Genomic DNA, 12017 nt, shown 5'->3' with positions numbered 1-12017 from the left:
AACTCTGTGCCTGGGCGCTGTCCCTCAGCTCTTCAGCTCAAGGCTAGTACTCTACCGCTTGAGCCACAGCGCCACTTCCAGCTTTTTCTGCTTATGTGGTGCTGAGGAATCAAACTCAGGGCCTCATGCATGCAAGGCAAGCACTCTACCATTGAGCCACCTTCCCAGCCCAACAATTTCATTCTTGAAAGAGGTATACAGCCAAAGTGACTTCAAGTTTTCCAAGGATGGCTTTATTGCTTTTTGTGAAATGGTCAAAAAGACTGATGTTTTAGAGACACACAAGAAATTTGTAAAGATTGCCACACCCAACAGGAAATACACAAGGACATTAGAACCCTGGAGTGGGGTGGCTTGTTGTTAAGCATGAAGATCTTTTTGTCATCAAGAGCAAAGTAGAATGTGTTTGGGTGATTGCTCCCATAGGAACTGGCCACAGCTGTATTGGAGACTGCCGGCAGGGCATAAGCTAGGAAAAGTCCTGATAGGAAGGAAGGTCTGAGGTCCAGGGGATTACCTCATTGATCTTGCAAGAAGCAACCAAAATGTCACATCCCTTGCTTTTTCCTGGGCAAAATGAAAGGTTCAGGTAGGATCCTCTTAAACTACCTAAATCAATGCGTTCATCCTTTGTTTTACTTATGAAAAGTATCTCAGCAGACAGGTGTTGGTGTCAAAGTAAATCATGAAGCAAAGTATGACATTTTTAAGTTAGGAAGAAAGAAAAAAGAAAGAAAGAAGAAGGAAGGAAGAAGGAAAGAAAGAAAGAGAGAGGGGGAGGGAGGGAGGGAGGGAGGAAGAGAGGGAGAAAGAAAGAAAGAGAGAGAGAGAAAGAGAAAGAGAGGAAGGAAGAAAGGAAGGAAGGAAGGAAGGAACAAAGGGTAGAGGAAGGAATGAAGGAATGAAGGAAGGAAAGAAAGGAAGAAAGAACCAAAGAAAGAAAGAGAGAGAGGAAGGAAGGAAAGAAAGAACCAAAGAAGGAAAGAAAGAAAGAAGGAAAGAAAGAAAGAAATCACCAAACACTAATGGCTCACACCTGTAACCCTAGCTACTCAGGAGGCTGAGATCTCAGGATTGTGGTTCAAAGCCAGCCCAGGGCAGGAAAGGTCCTGAGATTCTTGTCTCCACTTAACCACCAGAAAACTGGAAGTGGAGCTGTGGCTCGAAGTGGTAGAGCACTAGCCTTGAGCAAAAGAGGTCATGGGGTAGTGTTCCAGCCCTCACAACAAACAAAATAGAAAATCCTACCCCTGCTTAATAAAATGTTAAAATCCAAGTTAAATCAATACAGGGCTTGTTTTTTTAATCAGTTACTGTGATTTTACTGGGCATCCTTGGAAGGTGTGAGATAAATTGGAAGCAAATTTCAGAGAGCTTGATATGCTTGCATACCACTGTGCTCTTCACTGTGCATAAATAATTAGTGAAGCTTTATCAGACCCTGAGGGTAATTTGTCAAAATAATGTGTGTTTTTCTGTTTTAGTGTTAACTCCCATTACATATTATTAGTAGATTATTAACTTAGTACAAACAGCTTGGGGAAAAATCATACAGTTAGATTTGTTTGTTTTCTAACATTTTAATGGAGCAAAAAAACATGGTTTTAAATACTGAGCAATTACGCACAGTTGCTATACTATAAATTTACTGCATAAAAATATCTATTCTTGTGCTTCTTGGCCACAGGGTGAGTGATTTTGCTCTATCCCAAGTAATCCTGCCAGGATGTACTGCTCTGCCACAGGCCCAACGAGACAAGGCCATGTGGCCACGGATTGGAACCTTTTGGTGTGTGTATGAGGGAAGGAGTGCTAACAAGGCTTGAACTCTGGTTTTTGTGTTTCCACTCAGGACTGGTGCTCTACCACGTGAACCATACCTCTAGTTCTGACTTTTTTCTTCTATCGTCTTCTTAGGCTGGCTTGGAACCGTGATCCTTATATTTCCACTTCCTGAGTAACTAGGGTTCAAGTGTGAGCCACTGTTTTACTGGAACCTCTCAAACTGTAAATCAAAATAAATCTTTAGCCGGGCGCCGGTGGCTCACACCTGTAATCCTAGCTACTCAGGAGACTGAGATCTGAGGATGCCGGTTCAAAGCCAGCCCGGGCAAGAAACTCTGTGAGACTCTTATCTCCAATAAACCACCAGAAAACAGGAAGTGGCGCTGTGGCTCAAGTGGCAGAGCGCTTGCTTTGAGCTGAAGAGCTGAGGGACAGCGCCCAGGCCCAGAGTTCAAGCCACAACGAACAATAAATATATAAATAAATAAATAAATAATAAGGCTTTACTCTTTATTTTTAAAAAAGACACAATAAGCTGGCCAGAAAGGGTATTATTTAATCAACTACAAATTAAGAAGTCTAAGAAAAAAGGTTCCAAGTCATGGCAGTGGCCATATCCCATGGAGAACCGTAATTGAAAAAAATGTGAAAATGCAAATGGGAAATATGGGTTTGAGCATCTCATTTAGTTAGAACATGATAAAAGCACCATGTTTCATCTCTACTCACTGTTATTAGAATAATGACTTCCAGTTGTGTCGGCCTTTCAAAAATCCTAGGGTTACCTTAGTTGAGAGAAGAATGGAAAATGTGATTTTTGCATTCAGCTTAAATATTCAAATACTTTTTTGCCCCCTGAGAACAGTGGTCTAGGCATCGTGTGCTTTGGGGACAGGAAAATACCAGATCAATTAGTAATAAAGATCTGCTTTCATGCTTGAGTCATGACTTTGGGGAATAAGGCAGAGATCAAGATGCATTTGCACAGTGAGCACAGACAAGCAAGACAGATTGCTCTGGAATGGTTGATAGCTTTGCAAACATTGCTATTAAAAAAAGAAGGAAAAAAAGAAAGAAAAGGAAAAGGAGCAATGATACTCCAGGAGTGGATGTTTACAAATGTAAATGCAGTCAGCTATGTACATGAGCACAGAGCACCTGACATGAATACCATTTACTTCTTTAAAGACTCCTAGAATTTACTATTAAGAGGAGAGTCCTGGAGAAGCTACCTGAAATTTGTGTTATCAGAAGTGAATTCAGAAAGTATGTTGTGTTTCCAGAGCTTTCAGCAAAGGATCATTCAAGACAAGAGAAGTTAGAACTGTCCACAGGCTTTGGAAGACAAATGGCAAGGTGAAATTCATACTCCGGTGATGGTTCAAATCAAGAGTGGGGGCAGGTCACAGAATTTGGATTCGTGTTCCAATTCTCTGCAATTTTGCTACAAGGAAGTTACTACTTTGTTTCTGTTCTCTGACTTTAAATCACACATCTCTTTTCTATGGACTGAGATCACGTACATGTAAATAAGTCATAGAGTTGCTCAGGTACACATATCCTTACCTTGTACTCTGTGTGTGTGTGTGTGTGTGTGTGTGTGTGTGTGTGTGCTGGAGCTTGAACTCAGAACCCAGTGCTCCAGTTTGGTGTTCTACTTCTTGAACCATACCTCTATTTTTGGCTTGTTGGTGGTGATTTGGAGAGTCTTGAGGATTTTTGTGTCCAGGCTAGCCTCCAATTAAGATCCTCACATCTCAGACTTGTGGGAGCTAGGATTGCACACATGAACCATCAGTACCCAGCTACATTTCTTTTGAAGGTAGAAGGAAATGTTACTACAAGTGAATTTTAAACGAATACCTGTTTATAATAACAGCAACCTACTCTAACTCAGAACGAAGCACACTTGATCTTGTCTTCTAGACAGAACTTTTTCTGAAAACTTTTAAATAATTAAAATTAAAGTATCTACACCAATCTATTTTTAGCCAAATTGCCTTCATTATAGAACTTAAATGAGGAGCTCAAGTTAAAAAAAATTACTCCTCTATAACAGAGTCACATCTGAGAATAAAGCCAGGTCATTAAAATATTTATAAAAGTTTAAACAATATAATTTGTAGATTCACATTAAAATTTTGAGGGGAAAAACTACCTATAATTATAGTGCCCTTAACCACTATTCAGTCTACTATATCTAGTTTATAGTTTGGGTAAAGTATACATGTGCTTGTCGACCTATTTTCACACAATAAACATGCTGCCATGTGGTGTCATAATCACCTACTTAGTGGCAATACTGATGGATTACTGCATTAAACTAGATGAATACGTCTAGTTTATAAGTCTATGGGTAGACAGGATCACACCTCTTTAAAATGATACTTAGGTGAGCATTGATGATCATTGGGAAGGGAATTGTATTTACCAAGCAGCATAATGCTTGGATAAGCTGACTGAACTACACAGCAAGCACTGGCCCCCATCAGGTGATTTTTCCCATAAGCGGATGACCTGCTTTTGCTTTCCCACACCATGTGTTTAACTCTTGTTGGAATTATATTTTCCTCTGCCAGCCCCTGTTACCAGCTGAGGAATGAATGAAGAGCTTCTTCTATCTCTATCCACCTTCCACTATTTCAGGGGGAGAGTACAGGAGGACTTGAACTTAAGGCTTCGTGATTGCAAGGCAGGTACTCTACCTCTTGAGTCATCCCTCAGTCCTTTCTGTTTTAGTTTTTTGAATAAGAACATGTTTACCCAAGCTGACATGACCTGTGGTCCCTCTATGTGTGTTTTCTGGGTAGTTGGAATTACAAGGTACATACCACTGTGCGGAGCATCTTATTGATGGAGATGAGGTCTTACAAATTTGCCCTGGCTTAAACCTCAGTGCCCCCCAGTCTCCACCTCAAAAGTAGATAACACCACTTTTGAAACTCCATTTCAGTGTCCTGTCATTCTAGCTCTCCTTTATATGATCTTCCTTGGTAATGAAATAGGTAGAGTTGTGTGTGTGTGTGTGTGTGTACACACCAGCTTTTCAGTGGTTAATTGGAGACAAGAGTCTCACAGACTTTCTTGCCCAGGCTGGCTTCAAATTGTGATCCTCATCAGATCTCAGCCTCTGAGTAGCTGGGATTGTAGGCATGAGCCACCCACACTTGCCAAACAGGTAGATCTTCAATGTGAAAAAATATAATTGAAGGTAATCTTGGCAGTGCTGCGTCTCCCACTAACTGCTCTTATAGAAAGTTAAAAGTGGAGCCCCCTAATGATCGCGGGGCCTTTTCTCGCACCCTGTGAATGGCCTAATCCACTAATGTGTGGAAAGATCTCAGAATTGTGTTCTGGCCAGCTAAATATAATAGATAATTCCTTCTGTGAGAGAGGGACTTTTAGCACAACCTTCTGAATGACCAGAGGAAAGAGGTTCTGGGAACACACAGTGTGAGACCCAGCGACTCAGAGACTGTGTTCATCTCACAAAGCTCCACTTGCACAGGTCCTGCTTCACTAGGGGTAACCCCATGTTGTCTAGATTTATCTCACCCAATAACTTTCTCTTCGCATATAAAGCTATTGTATCTTGTATTGTGGAACTCATGTCTGTAAAGCCTACAGTGGAAAACATTCATAAAAAGCAATGCTTCCTTTCAAGTGGGCATAGTAAATGACACCTTCCTCCTCATTCCTGTTTCCATTTCATCAGATAGAAACACTTCCAGTTGGCAAGGCCCTGGACTGAGCGTGACCTTCCTTCCTCTACCATCTCAGCTTTGATGTTCTCTCCAGTTGCGGGACTCTGATGGTAATAAAAATGATGACCAGCACCTTTGACGAGGTGATTAATCACTGGGAGAGAGAGAAAGGAGCCTTGTTTATGAGCAAAGCACCCATGTTGTGTTACCCCAGGGGAAGGAAGTCAACACAGTGAACCTCACCCACTTACCAACAGGGGCCCTCATCTAGCAATGTCCAGGCTGTGGGGGTGGTTTTACTCTACTAACTATGGTGTTCCTCTCCTTTCGGCCAACCCAAGTAGACTAGATCTGGGCATGAAGCACAAGGGACTAAGAGGACATGGTAAGAAGATCTATTTCAAAGAGCTGGGTAAGATGATCAACGATCTAGGAAATGGGAGTTGAAGAAGGAACATCAGTGCCTTGGAATGTTCCCTGGGGCTCTGACCCCCAGGAGGGTTTTAACTAAATGGCCACTTCGTTTATTGGATTTACCCACACAGTACATATTTAAATGAAATGGATGGAGGAAAGAACAGCCAGGCCACATGACAGAGAAATGACAAAAAGCTTCTGAAGGTCAGGGTACATAGCACAATCACTTTAGTCTAGTGGGAAAATGAAATTCTTCTCCAGACCTTGTAGACCTGATAGCGCTATCAATTTTAAAATGGATGCAGGGCTGGAGGAGGCGTGTGTTTCATACTAAGTGCCGAGCACTAAATTGTAAAGCTTTGAGTCTCTACTTGAGTGCTTCATGAATGGGGCACGTGACATGTTCATATCATTCATACCAGAAGAATCGCTTATTGATTACTATAATCACCTATGATAAAGTAGAGCTTCTAGAATCTTTGGCAAAAAAAAAAAGTTTTAATTTCATTTTATGAAGGTAGGAAAGTTACAGGAGCCTGATCTGAATTCGGGAAAAGGTGACAAATTACAAAACTCATATTAGTGTCCCAAATTCTGTTTGTCAGCTAATCTCATTATCAATATATAATCCTGAATAGTATGGAATATTTGGACTTTCTTTACTCACCTGGATAGATATAAAGGAGAATCTGTCTACCTTGATGCAGTTTGAAAACAAAAGAGATGTTTTCCAGAGTCGACCTCCATATTTTACCATGAAATGAAAACACTAAGCTATAAATAATAATAATAATAATATGCTAAATTCTAATATAATTTAGTGATGGCATTTTCAATGTAATTCACTGGGAATCCTTCAACTAAAGAAAGGCATGACTTTTTTCGTCTTTCGGCTCAGAGGAGGCAAAGGTGCAACTTTCTTCAGTCGTCTCGAATCCGGGTTCATCCAACACCAGCCACCTCCATCATCCTGCCTAAGTTTGATCCCAAAGAACTCAAAGTCGTGTACCTGAGGTGCACCAGTGGCGAGGTCGGCGCCACATCCGCTCTGGCCCCCAAGATCGGCCCCCTGGGTCTGTCTCCAAAAAAAGTAGGTGATGACATCGCCAAGGCGACAGGGGACTGGAAGGGTCTAAGAATTACAGTGAAGCTGACCATTTGGAACAGACAGGCCCAGATAGAGGTGGTACCTTCTGCCTCTGCCTTGATCATCAAAGCCCTAAAGGAGCCACCAAGAGACAGAAAGAAACAAAAAAACATTAAACACAGTGGAAACATCTCTTTTGATGAGATTGTCAACATTGCCCGGCAGATGCAGCACCGATCTTTAGCCAGAGAACTTTCTGGAACCATTAAGGAAATCCTGGGCACTGCTCAGTCTGTGGGGTGTAATGTTGATGGCTGCCACCCTCATGACATCATAGATGACATCAACAGTGGTGCAGTGGAATGCCCGGCTAGTTAAGAAGCACAAGAGAAACTATCTCAATAAAAAACATCAGATAACCAAAAAAAAAAGAAAGATATGATTTCTGAGTGTGTGTGTGTGTGTGTGTGTGTGTGTGTGTGTGTGTGTATGTGTGTACAGATAGACATACCCTCTTCTGTAGTGAAAAGGGGCTTGTGTAGGTTATTTTCAAGATAGGATCTCACTTGAGTGGATGAGCTATAGAGTTCCTGCTTAGTAAGTGTGAGGCACTGAGTTCAAACCCCTGGACTGCCACATGATCTCGACTTGGTAGTACGTTCCTCAGGTATGGTCAGGCATCAGGCTGTCCAGCTGTTTATATAACTCTCCCAACATGATTGGGTTAAGTTTTCTAAATTCCAGTGTCAGTCTTCTTCTGACGATATTGTGCCATCTCAGTATCATCTGGTTATTTTTTTTATGGCGTCCACACAAATGGTACTTTACTATGGTCTTGCTCGGCGGGTAAAGTTTCAGATTTTAACTAGACTACAATCTTTGGGATGCTGATAAACAACCAGGAAGGATGAGGCCTCAGAAATTGTCATCCCTGGATGACACCGTTTGTTTTTTCTGGTTAACATGGTCTCAGGTGTTCTCACCTGTTCTCTAACATCTACAGCGCAAGCTCTGTAGAATTCAGGTTCTAGAAACCAAGGACATGTCCTCTACAGCTCACGAGAGCAGTCTGTTTTGTTCAACATTCTTGATGACTGGCATGGTTTTACATGCCCTTCTAGAATTGTACACTGTGCATGGGAAGTTCATTGTATGTACATGGAGTGCTTTGCATTCACATGGCTTTGGATGTCATCTATTCAATTAACCCAGTGTGTATAAGCCCAGGGGGAAAAAATGGCACCTTTTATAACCTTGCAAAGTGATTGCATATTTTAGAATAAGATTTGTTTTAATTAAATGTTCCCAGAGTTGAGGAAGATGAATGAGAGCTTCAGTTTCTGCCACTGCGCTCTTGTTTCTCGCTCCCTTCTTTCTTGTTTGAGTAGCTCCTTCTCCTGGGCTGAGCATGGGGATGGGACGACGGTTGCCTTTCCTACACAGGAACGAACGCTTCTTGGCGTCACCTTGTAGCCCTAGATTCACACATGTGTGTCTCTTTCCTACTCTTGACACCTACAAATCCCTCCCTCTAGAAATGTGCAGGATTTCTATTGAGGGTAATGATTGAGTTAGCAACTATTTTTTTTCTTTTTCCTTTTATTCTTTTTTGTTAAGTGATTATACGAAGAAGTTACAATTCCATGTGTCAGGTTAGGAGTACAATGCATCTTGATTAATACAACCCCTTCCGTCGATCTCCGTTTCTCCCCCACCATCCCTACCCTCAAGTTACATAGTTCAGTTTTTGTGTAATGTACAATGAATAGAATGATTGCATTTGCCCGCCCTTCTCCCTCCTTTTACATCCCCACTCCTCATTACCCTCCCCTCCCCAAAAAACATGTTGAGAATTAGCAACTATTTTTGAGATCAACTCTCTACTAGGTACCAATCCCAAACCCTGCAAACCCTGGTTTATTTATAAGTAACAATTAGAAGTTGAAATAGAAAGTGGTACTCTGATGGTTCAAATGATAGAATGCCAGCCTTGAGTGGAAAAGCCAAGGGTCAGTGCCCAGGTCCTGAGTTCAAGTCCTAGGACCCTCACCCCCACACACAGACAAATAGAAATAGCTCACGTAATGGAAATAATATTTATTTTATGACAAAGGAATCGGGTTAGATGGTGCAAATTGACAAGATGTGGAAGATTGTTGAAGCTCAATGGTAAATTTGTGGAAACACATTGTTCAAATGCATTCCTCATTGCATAATAATTCTTTCAGTGTGTCTTTGAGCATTTCCTATAGAAAATTTTATGCAATTTGTTCAAAGTGTGTTATAAATGTCAAACATATATGATGAAGTCTTAGTAGCTCAGATCTCTAGGTAGAAATTCTAGACCACTAAATTGGCAAAGAAATATAAGAGGGTTGATTCTGGTCATAGTAGACAAAGGGCAAAAAAAAAAAAATGAGCCCTAAGAGATGAGTTTTCCAGCTGCTGTGTATGAAGGGGAGCTGGCAACCTAAAGCACGACCAGGTTACAGTTGTTGGCTGTATGTCATTTCTGGAGCTCTGTGACTATCACCTGAGTGAGACAACCGCTCCGTTCTTTATAATGTAATTCTCCTCACAGTGCACGGCCCTCGCGTTCCTCTGGCCTTTTTAATCTCTCAAAGATCAGAGGCTTTAATTTGCTCATCATTGCAGCTTCAATAATTAAATCAATAAGTGGTACATACCAGATACTTAGAAATAATTGTTTAATGAATGGTTCCAATCTCCTTGTTTTTTAAGTTCTTGTTCTCATCCTTTCTTGGAATGCGCCTGAACTGCCTGACCCTACCAGCACCTCTATGTGTGATTCTGGAAAGCTTCGTAAGCGGGACAGTTGTGCAGGGGCTCACCAGGAATCTACAGGACCTCCTTGCCCAGGGGAGAGCTCTCCTCAGACCCCAAGGGAGAGTCCCAGATTCTGTAGACACTGTTTATACTCTATATGTACATGCCTATCATCAAGTTTATTAGTTGGGTGGCATGCTTAAGGAAAGTAATACAGGAATAGAAATTATACTAAAATAAAAGTTATGCGTTGCTGGGTGCAGCGTCTCACACTTACATTCCTAGCCAACGGGACGCAGAAATCTGAGGATCACAGTTCAAAATCAGGCCAGGTAGAAAAGCTCATGGAACTCTTTTCTCTGATTAATCAGCATAAAACCAGAAGCGGAGGTGTGGCTCAAATGTAGTACCAGCCTTGAGCAAAAAGGAAAAAAAAAAAAAAAAAAAAAGCTGAAGGACAGTGCTCCAGCCCTGAGTTCAGGCCCCAGTATTGGCACAAAAACAACAACAACAACAACAAAAGTTAAAGGGATGCCATTTCTCTTGAAATCTCAGTGTATTTTTACTTCTTTTGCTTAAAGGTTGCACTTTATAGCATCTTAGACATATGAGAATTCACAGCATCCCTCCTTTTTTGCTTGGAGGATATGATTAAGTAAAATAAGAGTCATCTAAAAACCAGCACTGCAATTTTATGACATCTAGTAACACAAGCTGCTGTAAGGTTAGTCAGCGGAGGGTAAGGTATGCAGAACAGACACTCTGCACAGTGGGACAATTTCACCTGCCAGGCAGAGCGCTGGCATGTGACTCAGAGTAGTATGGGATATAAAACTTGTTCATTATCTGTTTCTAGAATAAATAGTGGAACATTAAAGCACTGGACTATTAAACAACGCCATTGAATGTTTTTAGAATTATGGGTGATTTTAGGTAACCGAACCCTCAGAAAGTGAAACTAGACATAAAAGTGGGTTTTTTTATCCCACCATAACGGTTCTCACTGAGCCATAGTGTCCTTCTCTCTAACCCTGAATTAATGTTTCTCATCCTCTTGTTTTTTGCCCTGGCGCTGGAACTGATGCTGCATTGCAATGTCCACATATTTGGTCTTAGACAGCCAGATGTGCTGTGTGCAGGTACAGCAGCAGTGGCTCCTTCCATGTGACGTTTGTGGGTGTGCTGTAATGATGCCATTGTTGGCCTCATTATTTGCTGACCGACCAGGGAGTGCTAGAGAATGCTCTAACCTGGAAATCGAATTAAATGGCATTTTTGAAAAGACTCATAGAAGTCAGACTATAAGATTTATGGAATACTGGTTCAGATCCCTCATCCGTGTTTGGGTTGCACAAGAAAAAGTGTGTTTTCCTGTGTCACACGTGGTACCTTGTTTGGCATTCTAAGGCTGAATCAAAATTATATCCCTCTCCTCCAATACTATTTTCTTGTGTTAATTTAAACTATGATTAAAATAACTAGTTTTCAGTCTCTGTTATAGAATTTTTGATGTAGCTCAAGTCCTGGAAATAGCAATTAAATTAGTGACTTACAGTCATGCATTTCATAGTGATAAATGCCCTGTGAATATTTAGACTATTAGCAAAGGTAAAATATTCTTAGTTTGTCTTCGGTGTATTCAATGTTCTTCTTTCTTGTAATCCACTTTGCCAGCCCATTTTCAGCTATTACTCCAATGCCACTGATACTTTATTTTTAGGGGAATTCTCACATGTCTCTCTGCCCCTCAAAAAGTTCATGTTGTCAAGAAAGTTCACAGTCGCATTTTTTCCAAAGAAATCATTGACAACAGAAAACTAAAAGATTAAGACTTCAATTGATAGGGCCCAGGCCCAGAGTTCAAGCCCCATGACTGACAACAACAACAACAACAACAACAACAAACAGACTTTAATTGATAGAACACTGATTACACATCCATGTGTGCCTATAAGGACATGTATGTGTGTGTATATCTGATGCATACCCACTTTATTTCAGAAAGATTTTTTTAATATCCAGCTGGTACATGACTATTTCATTTAAAATTATTATTCCTATTACATGAATTTTTAGTGTTCTAAAGAGTATTTTTAGCCTATTATTCAAACTCTTTAATTAAGGCCAGGGAAATCAAACTGGGCCACATTTTTATAAACAAGGGCTCGGGCCTGTGGCTTTGGCTCTACCAGAAATGGCAGTGACCCCAGCTTTGCATGGCTAGTGTGTTTACTCAC

General features: G+C 41.0%; 1 pseudogene; it reads left to right on the top strand.

The window, feature by feature from the left end:
- The first annotated feature begins 5846 nt into the window (after positions 1 to 5846).
- Positions 5847 to 7418, top strand: LOC105993628 (annotated as a pseudogene).
- Positions 7419 to 12017: the final 4599 nt, after the last annotated feature.

Source organism: Dipodomys ordii, unplaced genomic scaffold (assembly GCF_000151885.1).
Source record: "Dipodomys ordii isolate 6190 unplaced genomic scaffold, Dord_2.0 Scaffold98, whole genome shotgun sequence".
Lineage (NCBI taxonomy): Eukaryota > Metazoa > Chordata > Mammalia > Rodentia > Heteromyidae > Dipodomys > Dipodomys ordii.
The sequence above is the reverse complement of the archived record's forward strand: the minus strand, read 5'-3'. Positions and strand labels throughout refer to the sequence as shown.